Here is a 22552-nt window from a genome sequence, read left to right as displayed (position 1 = left end):
AACCTCACCTAAGACAACTCTAAGTCACACTTGTGCATTGTGTAAGTACCATCCCATAATACTACTCACACTAAATGCTCCATTGAAGTCAACATAGGCCAGGCACATTAATACTCAACAAGTCATAACAAGGAAGTAATACAATCCAAGTAAGGCATGCATCTTAACATTTAACATATAAGCATTTAAGTCACCATTCATTAGCTTCATTAAGAACACCTTTAATCATTAGACATAAGGTCAACACCTTAATTAACATCATCATAAGAGCCCATTCATTTCATTAACATTGTAAGGAACACACCATGACCCCTCTCAAAGCCTACTTGTGCAATGTATAGGTGGCATCCCATTCCACCACCCACACTAAGTAGTGCATACTTGAGAAGCCATAGTTCAATAACATTCATTGTGGGGGTAAGCCTTAACTGACATAGACAATGAGAGATAAACATGGAATCTCGGTGTCACCCTCACCGAATAAAGGGATTCCAACTTGCCTAAAGTAGGACTATCATTTTTATACCTTAAGTGGATCCACTAGCTAGACTTATGCTGGCACATAGTCTATGATATAGGGAAATTGCTACTGGATACCCCGCCTTAACTCATGGATGGGCATCCATCACAAGAGATTGCTACTAAGTACCCCGCCTCAACTCACGGAGGAGCACCCATCTCAATCCATATCCACTTGGCGCTTGGCATTAGTCCCCACAAAGTATTTGACATTCATTACATCAATTCATTAAGGGATAAGAGATTGTTACTAGGTGCTCCATCTCTACTCATGGATGAGTACCCATCCCAAACCCAACATTCATTCATTGGAAAGGTCATAGATTCAAAGAAGAGAATAGTATTTCACCTAACAATCCCATATTGTGAGAAAGTCTTTTCACAACATGTCTTTTCATTCATTAGAGTACAATTGAGAATATCCTTTCAATAGACTCAACATTCATTAACATTATCATAAAACTTCATTCATTTGTCATTCATGAGTGTGTGAGTATCTGAGAATAACCTTTCACATATAGCATTATGATTCATACCATTGCCTTCTAAACATGTTCATAACACATTCATAGTAATCACACACCTATAATTCTCATCATGATCACACACCAATCATTCATACTTTACCTTACAAGGCCGTGATGACAATATACAAAGTAAGTAAAAACCTCTAACTTTCAAGTGGATCAATAGCTCAAGAACAATTCTACTTCAACATATAATTGATCAATAACTTGCACTTTCAAGGCCATGAATTCTCAAATCACTAATATACAAACCAGTCACTACAATTAAGGCATATATAATGATACAATTCAATAACCCAAAGCAATTTAGACACAATTAATTCATAAACCTTCATAATCAAACATACGTCATAAAGGTACAATTTAGGAAAAGAGAGAATTCATGGGTTAATATAGTATTTTAATCATAAATCATCAATTAAAAACTAAAATAATCATAATTTGACATTAGAAACCCTTTGAAATCGTTTGATGAAAGATTCCATGAGATTGAGTAAAACCCTAGATTTTCATTGTTTGAAATCTCCTTTGAATTGGTTCCTTGAATGAAAAGTTAGACAAGGATGAAGACTACAATACCTTTCTATTGAATCCCCATGAAAATTAAGGAAGAAACACCTTGAAATCTCCCAAATCCAAGCTTCAATGGCTTCCTTCTTCTTCCTTGAGTTTTTGAGAAAGAATTTTTAAAAGGAGGAACTCTTTTGTTTTGATTTTGGTTTTGGGGTAATAAGGGCTAAATGACTACCTCGGAAATGGATCGTGAAGAGGACCTCGGCCCTTGGAGGCGCCCGTGGTCCTATAGGCAGTGTGTTCCCTTGCCTTGCCAAGCCCCAAGATGCTAAGGCATCTTCATGGCCACTTCTACAGGTTGTTGTCAAGGCCACTGACCGTGGAGTGGACCGTGATGTTTGGGGGCAGTAGCTCCCTAAACATTGCAACACTCCCACCAAGCTAAGGCCACCCCACGATCCTTCCCACGGCCCTTGGTCATGCCCACGAATTGTGAAGTGGCTAGTGATGTGGTGCCTTGGCTTGTCACCTTTTCTAAGCATATTGCCTTGCCACCATGGGTGGCACCATGGCTCATGGTGGCCACCACGGGTCGTGAAGACCATAGTGGTGATGTTAGGCAGTAGCTAGGTCTAGTTTTAGGTAGACTAGGTACCCAAACCATGGCCTACACCCAAGACCTTTAGCCCTTGCCCTTAACTCTTGATGTTAACCCACGCGTTTAGGCTCTAGATCAACCTATCATTTTATGGGTCATTACATTATCTCCCACTAAGAAACATTTGTCCTCGAATGACACTTTAAACACATTAAGGGAATACGACAAAAGACTAGCAGCCCATCATGCCTGCAACATTATTAACAGAGCATAAACATAGGAGGAAACATTAACTCCACATTACAAGGCTCAAAACACAAGAAGAAGGTAAGAACTACTTCTACAAACTCATTATGCACCAAAACAACTCATTTCTCATTTCAATAGTGTCACATACCACCATCCATACCAAAGTATCACCTTAAGGTCACCAAAGGTTAACTCATCATACAACTTTTCATTCTTTACACAATAGTCATTCAAGAGACATAAACATTACCTAAAACACAATCATCACATAAGGACCCTCACCTAAGACAACTCCAAGTCACACTTGTGCAATATTTAAGTAGCATCCCATACTACTACTTACACTAAGTGCTCATTCGAAGTCACCATAGGCGAGGCACATTCATACACAACAAGTTATAACAAGGAAGTAATAAAAATCAAGTAAGTTATGCATCATAACATTTAACATATAAGCAAGTTAGTCACCATTCATTAGCTTCATTAAGAGCAGCTTTAATCATCAGACATAAGATCAACACCTTCATTAACATCATCATATGAGCCCATTCATTTCATTAACATTGTAAGGAACACACCATGACCCCTCTCAAAGCCAACTTGTGCAATGTATAGGTGGCGTCCCATTCCACCACCCACACTAAGTAGTGCATCCTTGAGAAGCCATAGTTCATTAACATTCATTGTGGGGTTAAGCCTTAACTGACATAGACAAAGAGAGCTTAACACGGAATCCCGGTGTCACTCTCATCAGATAAAGGGATTCCTACTTGCCTAAGTTAGGACCATCATTTTATAGCTTAAGTGGATCCACTAGCTAGACCTATGTGGGCACGTAGTTTATGGGATAGGGAGATTGTTACTAGATACCCCACCTCAACTCACGAATGAGCATCCACCTCAAGACATTTTTACTAAAGGATAAGAGAATGTTACTAGGTACTATGCCTCTACTCATGGATGAGTACCCATCCCAAAGCCAACATTCATTCATTGGAAAGCTCATAGACTCAAAGATTAGAATAGCCTTTCACTTAGGAATCTCATATTGTGAGAAAGTCCTTTCACAACATGTCTTTTCATTCAGTAGAGTACAATTGAGAATAGCCTTTCAATAGACTCAACATTCATTAACATTATCATATAACTTAATTCATTAGTCATTAATGAGTGTGTACGTATGCGAGAATAGCCTTTCAGATATAGCATTATCATTCATACCATTGCCTTCTAAACATGTTCAGAACACATTCATAGTAATCACACACCTATAATTCTCATCATGATCAGACATTAATTATTCATACTTTGCCTTAAAAGGCCATGATCACAATATACAAAGTAAATAAACTCCTCCATCTTTCAAGTGGATCAATAGCTCAAGATCAATTCTACTTCAACATATAATGATCATAATTTGCCCTTTCAAGGTCATGAATTTTCAAATAACCAATATACCAATGATTCACTACAATTAATGCAGATATAACGATACAATTCAATAACCCAACGCAATTTAGACAGAATTTATTCATAAGCCTTCATTATCATGAAACCCACTCCATAAGGTACAATCATGGGTAATTTCAACATAAATCATAAATTAAACACTAAAAATATCATAATTTGACATTAGAAACCTTTTGAAATCAGTTGATGAAAGATCCCATGAGATTGAGTAAAACCCTAGATTTTCATTGTTTGAAATCTCCTTCGAATTCGCTCCTTGGATGAAAACTTATACAAGAATGAAGACTACCATACCTTGCTACTGAATCCCCAAGAAAATTGAGGAAGAAACACCTTGAAATTGCCCAAACCCAAGTTTCAATGGCTTCCTTCTACTTCCTTGAGTTTTCAAGAAAGAAATTTTGAAACGAGGAACTCTTTTGTTTTGATTTGGGTTTTGGGGTAATAAGGAGTAAATGACTTGTTAAAAGACTTAAAACCATATATAATAATGATATAAACAATTTAAAATCAACCCCACTTAATAATCCAAACAAAATTACTTAATTGCTCCATTTTTGGGCAGCCACATCCAGGCTCACGACCTCCCAAACGGATTGTGAAGAGGACCATGGCCCTTGGTGGTGCCCGTGGTCCTCTAGGCAGTGTGCTCCCTTGCCTTGCCAAGCCGCAAGATGCTAAGGAATCTTCACGGCCACTTCTACGGGTCGTGGTCAAGGCCACTGACCGTAGAGTGGTCCGTGAAGTTTGGAAGTAGTAGCTCCCTAAACATTTCAACACTCCCACAAAGCTAAGGCCACCCCATGAGCCTTCCCACGGCCCGTGGTTATGACCACAAGTCGTGAAGTGGCTCTTGAAGGGGCACCTTGGCTTGGCACCTTTTCTAAGCGTATTGCCTTGCCACCATGGGTGGCACCACGGCTCGTCAAAACCCTCGTTGTGATGTTAGGCAGTAGCAAGGCCTAGTTTTAGGTAGCCTAGGTTCCCAAAATATGGCGTACACCCAAACCTTTATCCCTTGCCCTTAACTATTGACGATAACCCTCGCATTAAGGCTCTAGATCAACTTATCATTTTACGGGTCGTTACACTAACATCGGATGGGATCATGTGAAAGTTCATGTGGTCCCATGTCGGTTAAGGCTATTTTGCCAACTAGTACAAGATTTTAATGGAACTAAGACATGCTTAAGAAAGAATATCTGAAGTGTTCCAACTTAATAATGAACCTAGACATGCTTAAGAAAGAATATCTTAAGTGTTCCAACTTAATAATGAACCTAGACATGCTTGAGAAATTATTTCATAGTGTTCAAAATTAAAGAAGAGGGACTAAAGAAGTATCTTCTAGTGTTCCAATGTCTTAAAAAAAGGGGGGGGGGGGGCTAGTCTCCAAATCAAGAAGTATGAGTATGAGGACCTAAAACTGGTACTTAGCATGGGTAGGATTATGGGGTCTTATTCATGCATTGCACAAGTATAATATAAGGTTATCCAACAAAGTGTTCTCTATTATGATGTATTAGATAGGATTGTGCTATAGTTGCCTTCCTTGTTATGTTTGGCTAAAGGTGTGAGATTTCATTGGTTATGAGAAGTAAGTTAAGGATGAAATCAAATATGGTAAGTATGTATGATGGCCTAAAGTGGTACTTAGTGTGAGTGGGATTATGGGGTCCTATTCATACATTGCACAAGTATGACTTGAAGCTACTTATCAAAGTTTAAGACTTGACTATGTATATGGACTATGATTATAATGACCAAAAGGGATACTTAGCGTGGATGGGATTATGGATCTTATACATGCCTTGCACAAGTATACTTTGAGGTTACTTGAGAAGTAATTCTCTTTCGATATGAAGTACTAAGGGTGGAATAATGCTTACATGATACTTATGTTGGAGACTTTGCTTATGATTTTGATATTGTGTCTTATGCTTATAGTTGAAGTTTTATGAAGTATTTGATTATGCTTGTGGATTATGTCTTATTTTTACTAACCCTTATGATATTATTCTTTTTTGATGTTATGCTAGCTATCATATTTAGTATTTTTGTACTAACACATACTTTGCCTACACTCTAATCAAATGTAGGGTTCAGAGATTTGAGTTCTATTCTTGGAGATGAGTTTTTGAAGTGCAAGGAGTTGAAGAGTTGGTGAGTCCTCATAGCTTTGAGGAAAAAGGCACCATTTCCTTTATGTTATTTATTTTCATGTTTTGAGACTATTGTATGGGCGGTGACCCAAGAATTCAAAGTGTAGTAAGACTTTCGCTTGTTTTTATAAAAGACTTTGATTTTATGGATAACGTTTTATAAATTTCCATAATTTTCTAGTATCTTATGTTATAATATGATAAAGTCTTGTATGAGACCCCTTCGGGGTCAAGTACGCCATGTTACATCTAGGGTGTACCCCTGGGTCATGACAAACTTGGTATTAGAGCACAAGGTTTAGAATGGTTTTAGGATTGTCTCAAACCACATCTAGTAGAGTCTTGTTCATAAATGTGAAGCGCGCCACATTCATGAATAGGAGGCTATTGGATGCTTAGTAAACTTCACTTTTTTATTCTCTAAGTAGTGCCATAGAGTTTAGCTCTAGTAGGTCCTGGTTCTAATTTGTGCCTGTTGATTTTCAGGGTATGGTTACAAGGTCAACTGATTGGAGAGATGAGGAAAGGAATGTGGGTCAAGAGGTTCCTCTCCAAGTTCCACACAAAGCTCCTCCTACAGCTCCAATTGACCCTATAGGGGATAATGTGACTCTTGTAGAGTTTAGGGCTACTATGTGATTGTTGGCTCAAACACGACGACTCAAGTTAATAGAGGGATGGTAGCTCTGGTGAACCCTAATGCAAATTTTGCAGCTTTAAGAGTAGAAGAGTTTTTAAGGATGAACCCTTCAGATTTTTATGGCTCCAAAATAGAGGAAGATCCTAAAGGTTTTATTGATGAGGTGTAGAAGGTGCTTGGTATCATGGGGTTCATTTCGGTAGAGAAAGCGGAGCTAGCTGCTTAGCAATTGAGAGATGTTGCACAATTATGGTATGAACAATGGAAAGACAATTGGCCTGTAGAAGTGGCCCCAATAGAGTGGGAAGGGTTCAAAGAAGCATTCCTTGATAGGTTCTTTCCCAAAGAGTTGAGGGAAGCTAAGTTGAGAAAGTTTATTAACCTTAGACAAGGTAAATTGAGTGTTAAGAAGTATGCCTTGAAATTTACCCTACTATCCAAGTATGCTCCATCCATGGTGGCGAATACGAGAGGTATGATGATTAGGTTTTTGACGGGAGTGTCCAATTTAGTTGAAGAAGAATATCGTACGGCAATGCTTCTTGGTAATATGGATATCTCTCGTCTTATGGTTTTCAAACAACAAATTGACGAGAAAAAACGTAAGAAAAAAAATAGGGAGGCAAAAGGGCCAGGACCGGTGATGATAACTTCTCCAATGATAAGTATGATGGGCAAGGTAGACCTAAGTTTGGAAAAAAGTATTTCGGTCAAGACTATTCCAACACTATTAGGTTTGACCAAGAGAAAGGTAGTGGTTCTCCATTACCTAAGCCTACTTGCACCAAGTGTGGGAGGAATCACCATGGTAAGTGCCTAGCCGGAAAGGAGGGTTGTTATGGGTGTGGAAAGAGTGGGCACAAAATGAGAGATTGCCTGGTTGTTAAGGCTAAAGGTAGGGAGGATAAGCAAGTAGCCTGTAGAAGTGTAGATGTGGAGCCTCAACAGAAGAATAGGTTCTATGTCCTCCAAGCCAAAAATGATCAAGTGTGACCTCTTAATGTGACTACCGGTATGTGTTTTATTCTTTATTTCATTCCGGTTGTAACACCCCATATCCTACGTGTATTAGTTCTATTTATATGATGCTTATAAATTTCCTGGTGGTATAGTTATGGACTTGGTTTCCTATGCGACTAGTGACAACAAAATAAGTTTAAAGTGAACTGCCTATAGATTTTGATGCAACCCGATTAAGTTGACGTCGATGGAAGTATTTAAACTTGAGATCATAAGGTGGTATTTGAGTCTAAATTTTAAAGTGACATAGTGTATATAGGTTTTAAGTTCAGTTAAAGGTATTAAGATCAAGAAATGGAATAAAATATTGAGGTGCTTGCTTGACTTAACTAAGCTAGTAGGTGCATCACCTACTTTGACTTATTGACCAGCCCAAAGTACCAAGTAGGTGCATCACCTACTAAGACTCTTTTGACCATGTTTTTGGGCCAAGTACACTACCCCTACTTGCATTAATCTAGCCCAAGTTGAATGGAAGAATGAGAGGAAAATGGATAGCCAAGGCCCAATCTTTCCAAGCCCAGAAGAAATAATTTGAATGGAAAAGTAGGTGCATCGCCTACTTAAATGTGTGGCCTAAATTAAAGACGCATGTTGGCTGCAAATGAAGTACATGAAAGGTGGCAAAAGAGAACCTAGTAAGGCCAAAAATCTTATACAAGTATCTCATTTTCCTCTTACCCAAAATTTTAAGCCCTCAAGTTCATATTTTTCTCTCTCTCAAGGTGAAACAGCCACCCAATGTTCCCACTAGGGTTCTAACCATTTTTCATCCTGTTTCATCCAAAGCAGCCACAAGATCTCCTTCTCTCCTCTATTGTTTCAAGTATATTGAACAGTTGTTCAAAGGGAGTAAACTAGAGATAGCTATATGTGTTGGCAGCCAAGATTTTGCCACTCACTTCCAAAGATTAAGGGAAGGTTACAAAAACAGCAATTGAAGAAGAATAACAGATTTAGATACCCAAGGTAAGGGCACTGCCACAACCTCTAATTATTATTTTATTTGAGAATTCTAGATTTACTTGTTTATTGCAACTCGTGGGATGGTGATTGAAAATCATACATTCAAGTCTTTTGATTATTTTTTAGTGTTGAGGACTGCTATTGTATTGATTTGTTTATGGGATGTCATGGATGTACTTAGAGAATGATTGCAGAGAGCTGTAGGGGGCAGATTTATAAGCTATGGTGATGCACTATTTAATTAATGTTTTGGTAAGCTCACTGCCCATTCCTTGGGAAGGTTGTTTCGTGTAAATAACTATAACAAACAAAATTTGTGAACGAAAATAATCAATTAGAAGGATTATAGGCTGGTTGTTTGGCTACTGTTTTGATGAGTCGAAATATCCTGAGCTGGTTGGTAAGCTACTAATATTAGCCTTAATGATTGGTTGTTGTAGATGAAGACTATGACGTTAAAGGACAGGTTGTCACTTCGTAAGCTATACGAATTGAGAATTGAAGTATGTAAGGCTATTCAATTTCCTATTTCTTTGGCATGAATCCAACACTTGTTTTACAAAGTAAGCTTTCTAAGTGAGTACTCTAATATGAGTTCATTACTAAATTTACATGCTTACTCTGCCACGTATATTAACATGCAAGGATTATATTGTTTCATCGTCAAAGTACCCTTGGCAAGTATTTCCCTTATACGAATTAAAATGATCCTAGAATACACGTGGTATATATATTTATATGTTGGATATACAACCTGCCCATATCTTGCCAACTTGCTTCAATTGTTTATTCATATTCATATATTCCCTTTTTGGGTTATTACTCCCATTGTGTTAGACTATAACGTTACCCTACAAGATCCCTACTGTCTCTATTGTACATTTTATATATGCTTATTTAGAATATGTATCCGTCCTTAAGTTGAATCTGCCCACGTTCCCCCTTGGTTCCACGTTCATGAATACCTTGTATTTGATATTAGTTAGCGAGTATTTGGCGATTCATATAGAGTTCAAATCTCTTGGCTGAATGTTAAATGTCTTCACTTGATATGTGCTTCAATTTAAGATGTCAGAATGCTTACTGAGTCATATAAGCTCCTAACTATTACACGTTCATGTCACATTTGCTTTCCATGTCATTGTTATTATCATAAGTCCATATTCATATGTCTTCTATTACTGGTCGTCAGTGCGAAAGAATATACTTAATATGTAAAGCATAATACAACCATATTGAAGCATGTGCTATACATAGAATTTTCGACATAAATAAACTAGCATAATGCCTTATCGAAAAGTGTGGCATAAAACTTTAGAGTTTATATTAACAGTTATGCGTTCTTATAAGACTCACCTTTGATTAGCATCATAAGATAAAAGAAAAGGGAAAGTAGAACCCCGATAGTTCGGCCTATGATTTTATGTGTCAGTTCCATATAACCAAAAATTGGGAGATACTATAGTAATTCTTGACTGTTAAGGCTTGGAAGGTAAGAACAAAAGGTGTAAACTCCATTTAAGTATTGTGGAAGGACTAGAATATGACATAAGATACTTAGGAATAGAAGATGGTAGAGATCCTAAATACCCCTCCTCATTCTAAACATCAACATAAGGATCTGAGATCATGTGGTCCCCTTATATGATCATAAGTCCAACCAGTATTTGTTCATTTGATATGTCATTTGCATGTCCTGTGTTTAGGAATATTTAATTCCTTATTTGTATGAGTTCTACTTGTTTATCCTTAGTGAATTATATGGTCAAGAAGGGGGTTTGCTTTACCATATTCTTATTTCATGAACCATATCCATTTAAGACGTCATGCAAGACTTGTCTATACGTGATTTAGGTTAGTCTATATCTTTTAGATAGTCCTATTTACCAAGGAAACTCTCGCAAGTATCCAAATGAAATTTCAAAGATAACCAAACTATCAGCTTAACCTATCATTCGAGGACGAATTATCATAAGGGGGGAAGATGTAACACCCCATATCCTACGTGTATTAGTTTTATTTATATGATTCTTATAAATTGCCTCCTAGTATAGTTATGAACTCGGTTTCCTATGCGACTAGTGATAATAGAATATGTTTAAGTGAACTGTTTGTAGATTTTGATGCGACCCGATTAAGTTGATATCGATGGAAGTATTTAAACTTGAGATCATAAGGAGGTATTTGAGTCTAAATATTAAATTGACATATTGTATATAAGTTTTAAGTTAAGTTAAAGGTATTAAGGTCTAGAAATGGAATAAAATATTGAGGTGCTTGCTTGACTTAACTATGCTAGTAGATGACAAGTAGATGCATCACCTACTTAGACTTATTGACCAGCCCAAAGAACCAAGTAGGTGCATCACCTACTAAGACTCTTTTGACCATGTTATTGGGCCAAGTACACTACACCTACTTGCATTAATCTGGCCCAAGTTGAATGGAACAATAAGAGGAAAATGGATAGCGAAGGCCCAATCTTTCCAATCCCAGAAGAAATAATTTGAATGGAAAAGTAGGTGCATCACCTACTTATATGTGTGGCCTAAATTAAAGACACATGTTGGCTGCAAATGAAGTACATGAAAGGTGGTAAAAGAGAACCTATTAAGGCCAAAAATCTAATACAAATATCTCATTTTCCTCTTATCCAAATTTTAAGCTCTCAAGTTCATATATTTCTCTCTTTCGAGGTGAAACAGCCACCCGATGTTCCCACTAGGGTTCTAACCATTTTTAATCCTGTTTCTTCCAAAGCATCGACAAGATCACCTTCTCTCCTCTATTGTTTCAAGTATATTGAACAGTTCTTCAAGGGGAGTGAACTACAGATAGCTATATGTGTTGGCAGCCAAGGTTCTGTCACTCTCTTCCAAAGATTAAGAGAAAGGTTACAAAAGTAGTAATTGAAGGAGAACAACAGATTTACATAACCAAGGTAAGGGCATTGCCACAACCTCTAATTATTAATTTTTTTGAGAATTCTAGACTTACTTTTTTATTGCAATTCGTGGGATGGTGATTGAAAACAATAAATTCAAGTCTTTTGATTATTTTTTAGTGTTAAGGACTGCTATTGTATTGATTTGTTTATGGGAGGTCATGGATATACTTAGAGAATGATTGTGGAACGCTTTAGGGGGCAGATTTATATGCTATGGTGATGAACCAATAAATTAAACTTTGTGTAAGCTCACTGCCCGTTCCATAGGAAGGTTGTTTCGTGTAAATAACTATAACGGAAAAAATTTGTGAAAGATAACAATCAATTAGAAGGATTATGGGCAGCTTGCTTGGCTACTATTTTTGATGAGTTGAAATATCCCGAGTTGGTTGGTAAGCTCCTAATAACCTTAATGATGGGTTGTTGTAGATGAAGACAATGAAGTTAAAGGACAGGTTGACACTTCGTAACCTATATGAATTGAGAATTGAAGTATGTAAGGCTATTCGATTTCCTATTTCTTTGGCATGAATCCAACACTTGTTTTACAAAGTAAGCTTTCTAAGTGAGTACTCTAATATGAGTTCATTACTAAATGCACATGCTTACTCTGCCACGTATATTAGCATACAAGGATTAAATTTGTTTCATCGTCAAAGTACCCTTGGCACGTATTCCCCTTATACATATCAAAATGATCCTAGATTACACGTGGTACATATATTTATATGTTGGATATACAACCTGCCCATATCTTGCCAACTTGCTACAATTGTTTATTTATATTCATAGATTCCCTTTTTGGGTTATTACTCCTATTGTGTTAGACTATAACGTTACCCTACAAGATCCCTACTGGCTCTATTGTACATTTTATATATGCTTATTTAGAATATGTATCCGTCCTTAAGTTGAATCTGCCCACGTTCTCCCTTGGTTCCATGTTCATGTATACGTTGTATTTGATATTAGTTAGCGAGTATTTGGCGATTCATATAGAGTTCAAATCTCTTGGCTGAATGTTAAATGTCTTCACTTGATATGTGCTTCAATTTAAGATGTCAGAATGCTTACTGAGTCATATAAGCTCCTAAGTATTACACGTTCATGTCACATTTGCTTTCCATGTCATTGTTATTATCGTAAGTCCATATTCATATGTCTTCTATTACTGGTCCATAGTTTCTAATCTCAACAATGATTATGACCACCAAAAGAACAATCTCAAAAGTGATAATGATCATCAAAGAATAATCTCAAAAGAGTTATGATCATCAAAAGAACAATCTCAAAAGAGTTATGAACATCAAAACATCAATCTCAAAGATTAAAGAATCTAAGTGAAGTAATCTGTATAATTATGGGTGGTAGCCCATGGGTAAATGCCTAGCATGGGTTGATCCCAATTTGTATAGAAGGGTGGCATCTCTGGGGCGAAACCCATGGGCCGATCCCGATTTGTGGAATTATGAGAACAACATCCCAGGGGTTAAAATGCCTAGCATGGGTCATCCTTTTCTACCACCGACCAGCTGGTCATTTTTATCATATGTCTTTTAAATATTATAATGCACAGAGAAGTAAAGAAAAGAATGTAACATACATGATTCCACAAGTATAAGCAGAGGTTGTCTCTAATCTTTATCTATTGGTATTTGGTTTCACTTGAGCTCTCATTTTACTTATGGTTGTATTATGCTTTGCATATTCAGTACATTTTTCGTAGTGACGTCCCCTATTGGGAATGCTCCATTTCATGCTGCAGGTACAGACAGGCACTCTACTAGTAGATCTCCCTAATAGAAACACATGATACTCAACAGTTGTGGGTGAGCACTAGGTTGATTCGGGGCTTTACCGACTTTTTACTATGCATATTTTCATAGTGGTACAGTCATGGATTCAGGTAGAGGCTTTGTGGACATTGTAAACCTGTCATTTCTATTCATAGTTTCACTTGCCACATGTATCAGTTCAGCTAGTTAATATGTCTTGTATATGAAGCTTCTCATTAGTAAATGTATCTGCATTGTAGTTTACTTTCTCATCATAGGTCACTTGTAAAGCATGTATTCATATGGTATGTGTTCCCCTAGTTTGGGGTGTGACACTGGTATTATTTGGTCTTTTGTGATGATATGTTAGACATTTAAGTTATCTTTAGTATGAATGATGTTTAGAAGAGTTTGCATAGGCTTACTCCCAAGGGGGAGATATGGCCATTATGTGTTTATGTGTGGCCATGATTTCATTATATGCATTTTCATGAAAAAGTTTAGGTCTTCATAGAAATGACTTATATGCATTATGGTACCTCATGTTATAGTGCATTAAGTAGAGCTGCATATAAAACTTCATGAACTGAATTAATGAGCATGTCTTAAGTTTGGAGTTGAAAGATTCCTCCTTGAATAAATGTTTTTTCGAGAGTAAATTGCATTTAGGCTCCATTAGTGTATATTGAGCATGTTTTAGTTTGGAGATGGTAGTTCCTCCTTGAAAATGATTAGATATAGAATTTCATGCATTTTGGGTTGTTAGAAGTAGTTCATACTCCCTTGTGTTGCATTCAATATGTATAGCTTGAAATTGAAGTTTTCTTCCTTTTCTTATGTGCATTAAGATAAGTTGCATGCATGATGGTCTGCTATTCTAGAGTTGTTTCCTTAAGAAGTATTTAGTCATTCGAGGACAAATGATCACAAGGGGTAGATATTGTAACACGCGAAAAACTAGTAGGTTAAACTGAAGCCTTACGTAAGGGTTCAAGAGCTTTGCATGGGGGTTAGAGTTTTAGAATGACTTCCCAAACATAGAATGAAGGTTTTAGGGTTATGGTGTGAAGGTATGACCCCCCAAGGACCAACCAAGGGTCCCTTAGTCGGACCCAAAACAGTCTATAAAATCTTCCAAAAAAGGGCCACCAACGAATGGAACTTACGCCCAGTAGCTGGACCCACGCCCCATGGGAAAGGTTCGTGGGTCGTGACCCCAATTTTAGAATTGTAGGACACCACCAACGGAGGTGCAGCATGCTCCGTGGACTCACCCACGGTCTGTGGGTTGGGGCAGTGTTTGTGTTAAGTTGTCCTAAGTTGGGGACTTAGAAAATATTCTAGAATTAGTTAGTTGTTAAGTAGGGTCATTTAATTAGTAATTAGGCCACCTATATAAAGCTAGTAGACCCTTAATTAGATGATTTAAAAATCATTATTTTAGATTCACCAAAGAACCCAAATTCCCTCAAGAAATTCTCTTTTTAGGAATCAAAGAAGAAGAAGAGAAGCAATCCAGGTCAAAATCCTCCATTGTTGCAAGCATTATGAGGTCTTTATAATCAAGGTATTATATTTTATTCGTTCTTCAATTCTTCCATCCTTGGAGCCCCCTAGATTTCCAATTGTGAAGACAAAACCCAATTCTAGCTAGGGTTTCTTCCTATGTTATGGATAGTGTTGCGTATGATTCCAACTGAGTGGATAGTACTTGTTTATGATTGATTTAGCATTGAATTATGTTATTATGAAGATATTATGTGTTTTCCATGGTTAACCCTAGTCTAATTGATGAAATTGTTATTATGTGGGTTTATGCCATGAAAGGTGAAATTGAATATTTAGATATGATCTTCCAAAATTGATGATGTTTATAGTAATTGTTCGTGAATGGAAGCTTGTAGACATGAATTGATTTATATTATGGTATATATGATGGATAATGACTAGTAAAGTTTAACATGAACCTTTATGATGAATTATGACTACAATCACCTAATAATGAAGAATGTGAGTAGAATGCCTTGAAACCTACGTATGAAAGATGATGGCAATAGGTAAAGCTTTGAGAGTAAGGCTTGTAGTTAGTATTGATGGTTAGGGCTTTGAGAGTAAAGCTATGATGATAAATTAAGAATGATCAAATGTCTAAGGTGATAGAATCACTAGAAACATAGATTGGTTGTCAAGGACATCCCTCCAAGTGTCATGAATTAATTAAGAACTTAATAAGCTATCTTTTGGGATGTATGCCTAGCACCGAGTGGATATTGAATTGAGATGGAAGTATTTACCTAGTTGAGTCTGTCTTCCAAGATGGGAACTCTGAATAGTAGAGTCTGGGTTCCCCTCAAAGTATATCTCATGAGATGTAGTCCCTCACAAGTTGAGTCTATGTTTCCTAGTAGAATCTTTGTATCCCATAACTACGTGCCTCGTAGGAAAGTTAGCTCATGGGTCATACTAAGCTAACAAACCGATTCTACCCTAGCCAAGTAGGCCAACGCTTCTCGGTGTGGGTAACATTGGAGGGGATTATGTGAAAGCTCTTGTGGTCCCATGTCGATTAAGGCTATTTTCCCAACTAGTACAAGATTTTTATGGGACTAAGACATGCTTAAGAAAGAGTATCTCAACTGTTCCAACTTAATAATGAACTTATACATGCTTGATTAAGTATATCATAGTGTTCAAAATTAAAGAAGAGGGATGAAGATGTGCTTACTGAAGTATCTTCTAGGGTTCCAATGTCTTAAGAAGGGGGGGGGAGGGGGGCTAGTCTCCAAATCAAGAAGTATGCGTATGTGGACATAAAAGTGGTACTTAGCATTGGTAGGATTATGGGGTCTTTTTCATGAATTTTACAAGTATAACTTAAGGTTATCCAAAAAAGGGTTCTCTTATATGATGTATGTTTAGATAGGATTGTGCTATAGTTATCTTCATTGTAATGTTTGACTAAAGGTGGGAGATTCCCTTGGTTATGAGAAGTAAGTTAAGGATGAGGTCAAATATGGTAAGTATATATGATGGCCTAAGGTGGTACTTAGTGTGAGTGGGATTATGGGGTCTTACCCATACATTGCACAAGTATGACTTGAAGCTACTTATGAAAGTCTATGACTATATATATGGACTATGTTTATGATGACCAAAGGGGACACTTAGCTTGGATGGGATTATGGGGTATTATCCATGCCTTGCACAAGTATGCTTTGAGGTTACTTGAGAAGTAGTTCTCTTATGATATGGACTAATGGTGGAATAATTCTTACATGATGCTCATGTTGGAGACTTTGCGTATTATTTCGATATTGTCTCTTATGCTTATAGTTGATATTTCATGAAGTATTCTACTATACTTGTGGATTATGTCTTATGTTGAGGAACCCTTATGATATTATGTTCCTGTGATGTTATGCTAGCTACCATATTAAGTACTTTTGTACTAACGCATACTTTGCCTACATTCTAATCAAATGTACGGTTCGGAGATTTGATTTCTATTCTTGGAGATATGTTTCTAGAAGTGCAAGGAGTTGAAGAATTGGTGAGTCGTCATAGCTTTGAGGATAAAGCCACCATTTCCTTTATATCTTTTATTTTCATGTTTTGAGACTATTGTATGGGTTGTCACCCACGAGTATTCAAAGTGTATTTGATGGTTTTGAGACAAAGTGTAGTAAGACTTCCGCTTGCTTTTATAAAAGACTTCGATTGAATGGATAAAGTTTTGAAAATTTTTGTACTTTTCTAGTATCTTATATTATGATATGCTAAAGGCTTGTATGAGACCCCTTCAGGGTCAAGTACGCCATGTTACATCTAGGGTTTACCCCTGGCTTGTGACAAATCAATTGAAGCATAACATATTTGCAAACAATCTATACCAAGGATAACATCGAAATCTAATGCATCAAGCTCTAAAAGATCAACATGCGTGAGTAAATGGGATAAGAAGATGGGAAACTTTCTATGTACTCTCTTAGCCGCAATAGATTTACCAACAGAATTAGAGATCGAAACAAAATCTAGCAACACATACTTGGAAAATCAAACATCAAAGCCAAATATGGCATCAAAAAAGGCAAGGTAACACCGTGGTCAAGTAAAGCGTAAACACCAAGATGAGAGACTTTCAACATAATGGTAACAACATTGAAAGAAACCTCTTGCTCATGACGAGTCTAAAGTGAATAGAATTATTTTTTCTTTGGGACACTTGAACCTGACCACTAGGTGGAGCTTTCTTGCATTCTCTCCCCTTAGCCATAAGCGATGGGAAATATCTTATGTTGTGACCACTCTTACCAAAATTGAAGCAAACATTTGTACCAGCTAAGCATTTACCCTTATTCTTCTTTCCACATTAAGCACAAGTAGATAATGAAAATCCACTACAATTCCCTACATGAGGCTTAGGATTAGAAATCCTATCTTTGTTAAATCTAGGAGAATTATTTAAGGAACGTTGACCGGAAAACCTTCGTCGAAACATAGAACGACCATGTCTATCCGACCGTGAATGTGAGAAGTCACCATCATCGGTAATTTTCTTCTTTGTTTCCCTAGATCTTTCCTTCAGATTCTTCTCTTCTCTTTGTTGAGCATGCCACAATAGAATATAAATATCCATATCATGATAAGCATGGTGGTATGATATTCCTTAACTACCATCTCGGACAGTCACGAAACAAAATTACTCATTCTTATCCTATGTGAGCTATAACATGATCCCTCGGTGTCTCCCACACCAAAAAAGGTTGTCTTACATGCCAAGGTAGAACCATGAACTTAAAGCTTATGTGGATCCACTAGCTAACAAACCTATAGGGGCACATAGTTAAGGGATAAGGAAATTGCTACTAGAAACCGGACCTACTCGGGAGAGATTCCATCTCATGATCAATAACATCTCGGTACTAAGCGTAACTCTCATGGAATAGTCATTTCTTACTTGAATTCATTATTCATGGAAAGGTGCCCTTTGACAACCAATCAAAGCTAGTTCATTAGGATAGCTCCTTATCTTTGACTCAATTAGATGAGAAATCCTTTCAACCTAAAAATCTTTTATATGTGAGAAAACCTTTCACATCATGCTATTATGTGTTTATGAGAATATCCTTTCATAACACAACATCATCATTGTTACTTTACTCTCAAAACACACCTTGAAACATTTGCATAGATTTCATAAGAAAATGCATAAGTCCATAATTTACCTCTTGAGGTTCAAAACCCACTTTCAATCATCAACACTTAGAAAACATGGGTTAGATATGAATTTATCATAAATACATGTAAATCTTGTAATACATGCTTAATTTCATAAAACTCTTCCTTGGGGATTACATGGGTTCATGGGGAAAATTATCATAAACTTATTGTAATTCATTAATTGATGCATAAGAGATCACAATTCAATAATTTAAGCCAACATTAAAGAGAACTCATGATAATTGAAGAAAACCCTAATTCAATTGGGGAAAATTCTAATTTTTGAAATTGAGGAATTTGGGAACTCCATCGATGAAAACTAGCATACCTCAAATCCTAAAGCTTAACTTCTATTGAGGAATTTATGACCTTGATCCTAGCTTGAATCATTTCTTCTTCTTCAAGTTTCTAGAGAGAATATTTTGGGGAGGAAGAACTTCAATTTTCTTTTGGGTTCTTGAAATAATGACTTGAATGAGTGAGTTTTGTTGTTAAAATGACTTATGTAGGAGTCCTAGTCTTAGGCAAAAATGACATATTATTAATCTAATTAAAATCGGAAAAGACCATTAAGCCCCTAACTTATAGTGATCTGCCTCCTCTTCACGTGAGGCCCCACGAGTCGTGGTGCCTACCACGAGATGGGGTTCCTCTAGTGGTCATGAACCAGTGGGTTGTCAGCCACCTCTCTACCTGTTATAGTCTAAGTGACCTTCACAACCCCTCCCACGGCCCAACATGGCCTTCACGAGCTGTCAAGTGGCTCGTGGGGAGGAGGCTGTTTTGGGGCAGTTTAACCTAGAAACTTCCTAGCCGTCCTTAAGCTTCACCACTACCCGTGGTCCCCACCACTAGCCATCAATGTGGTCGTGGGAAGGTGGGCAGTGCTTGATGAAGGTTAGGCAGCCCAAGCCTTCTTCCTTGGCTCTTGCCCTCTCACTTATCCCTAGTGTAGACTACTAGATTTTTGAGGTGTTACAAAAAGCAACCTTAAAATTTTCCCAAGCAAGAGGATCCGCATCAACCATCCTCTCTTCCCTCCTTTGTTTGGACCACGCTTGAGCAACACCTTTAATTTGAGAAGCGGCAAACTCCGCCTTATCTACCGGCTTCACTCCCATGATCATCAAGACCTTATACACTTCATCAATGAACTCATAAGGATCTTCCTCAACCTTAGAACCATGAAACTCTAGAAGATTCATTCTAGTGACGTCCCTCAGTATAGTGGATCCACGAAGCAATAAGGATTTCTCTAAAAAGTATGATGTTTTACCCATGTTTACACATGGTTTATGAGGATTTTGAGTTTTCTGAACTCATCCTCATATCAGTTCTCAATACTACTCCCAATAATATATATACTCTTGATCAAATGTATAAACCATATTATTTCTTTGTTTTGAGGTAATTACTCAAAATATCCTCTTAAAAGAGGTAATACTTCTTAAATATCTATGAACTCATAATTCATTTATAAAACAAGGTTTTTCTATGCTCAATGTAAAACATGATACATTTAGGAATACTTAGTTCCCTTTTACTCTTGCACAAATCTTGGTTAAAATCCTTTCTCAAACATCTCTTTATTTTCTCAAAACTCAGTTTAAAATAATTATGTTTCGTTTAAAAAATTCTCAGTAAGAACTCAATGAATACTCAAGAATAGGGTTAGTGCTGAAAAATAGACATGAATAATCAACTCAATAATCTCAATACACAATATACGACAATTCAATAATTGGGAATAGAAATTCAAATACGATGAACTCATAAATCAGAACTCAACATCAACTTATCTAAAGAATACTCATATATGCGGATAAAACACTATATTAATTTTCATTGATTGGAAAGTAGATGTAGGGTGTGAGGAAGAACTAGTCCAATACTATGATAGCCTTACAAACCTGATTATGAAGCTTTTAGACTGAAAACTTTTGTGGAAATTTAATTTGATTTATCAAGCCTTAGTAAGAACACTACCTTTCATCGATGAAACCACTGGTCTTGGAATCTTGGTGCTTGATATTGATACAATAAATTCTTGTATGGAGTTTCTAAAGTGGAAGAACTTGGGAAAACCTTGGGTTGAACGCTTCTCTTTGTATCTTGAATTTTTTGGCATGAACGTTTTAGGGTTCTTGATGGAGAAGAGGAACCCTAGGTGAGTTTCAAGAGGATTTCTAGATATTTAAAAGTTTAGATTGATTATTTTGAGAGAAAAACAAGTTAGTTGGGTGATATATTTAGTTAAAACACTCAAAAACTATTTTGAATAGCCTTTAAAATCTTGGAAAGAACCAAAATAACCCTAGAACACCTGCAGTAAGTTGCTGAAAATACTTCACATAAATCCTTCATTGAAGGGTCTACAGTTCATCAAATTTCCACCATCTGAATGTCCATTCGTAGAGCATGGATTGTGTGACAAGGCTTCACTAAAAGGGACATAATCTTTTACTCCATAATCAAAATAAGGCAAACTTGGTGGCGTTGGAAAGAGGATTCATAGGCCTTCAATCTGATAGATATGGTCATTTGAAGTTGACCTACGTAGAATCTTATATTGAAATTCAATTGGTAAGAAAGGAACAGAGGTCGTGGACCTCCTTGAAACCAATTTAAAGGGACAGTGATTGTAGTCAGTAAAAAAACTCAATGGAGTATCGGGGTTGAATCCAACAGTGAATGGTATATAGTGAAGAATTCCTATCAATAAATTTGGACTTTAAGATCACTCATTTGAAATAGTATGAACAATTGGGTGGATAATTCACCCATTTAATATAAAGATTTGGTTATCAGTTATCGCAATTAAACTAAATTATCAAAGAATTCAACAGTTAACAAGCAATCTAGGGGTGTGGTTTCATGATCAAAAGTACACCCTAGACGTGACATGGCATATAAGACCCCAGAGGTCCTACACAAATCACTTAGCATACGTCATATAAGATAATAGAAAATCAAAGAATATAAAAGATAGTTTTTAAATCATAAGAGATAACAAAGTGTAGCGGAAGTCTAACATAGTCTCATAGCCATCTATTATTACGAGTTATTGGAATCTAACCCATTAATCACATACAAAATCTGAAATGAAAATATACGAAAGGAATAAAAGAGTCCCGGTCATTGGAACATAAGGACTCACCAATCTTCAAAGCTCAATATGGGATCGCTATTCACAAGTGTGCGGACTAAAAGTGTATAACCCTGCATTAGTAAAACAATGTAGGCAAGAGTATGCATTAATACATAGAATATACCAAATATGATAGCAACACATATAAGTTATGAAATCATGTTTTAAAGGGCTTTACTTGACATGCAATGACCAAGCTAAACCACAAGATAAAAGGTTAGAAAACATACATCTTAATCATGGTCAATGCAAGCTAACATCTTTAGATCACTTTTGAGACACTTCTAGAAGTAACCTTTGTTAATTATTGTGGGAGTTTGTCATTAACCTACATAGACCATGTGAGCTATAACATTGAATCTGGTTTCTATCCTGGAGCGAAATGAGATGTCCTCACTTGCCAAAGAAAGAACATAAACTTCTAGCTTAAGTTGATCCACTAGCTAATGTCTATCGAAGATGAACCTATAGTGGCACAAAGTTATGGGATAGGGAGATTGCTTTTAAAAATCTGTTCTCTCCTATGGGAGAGCTACCATCTCAATATCCTCCCGGTGCTAAGCATAAATTCCATTGTATGACTTATCTTAACTTATCTTATCATTATGAGACATGGGTAATCGCCACTTGTCTTATCATTAGATGGGATCCCAAATTTTGATTAATCTTAGGTGAGAAATCATTCCGACCTTATGAATCCTTTATGTGAGAAAATCCTTTAATAATTATCCTTTCATGTGTTTGTGAGAAATTCTTTCACAACAACCACAACAACATTGATGCTTCACTCTCAAAGAA

Source organism: Solanum stenotomum, chromosome 2, assembly GCF_019186545.1.
Source record: "Solanum stenotomum isolate F172 chromosome 2, ASM1918654v1, whole genome shotgun sequence".
NCBI lineage: Eukaryota > Viridiplantae > Streptophyta > Magnoliopsida > Solanales > Solanaceae > Solanum > Solanum stenotomum.
Note: the sequence above shows the minus strand (reverse complement) of the source record.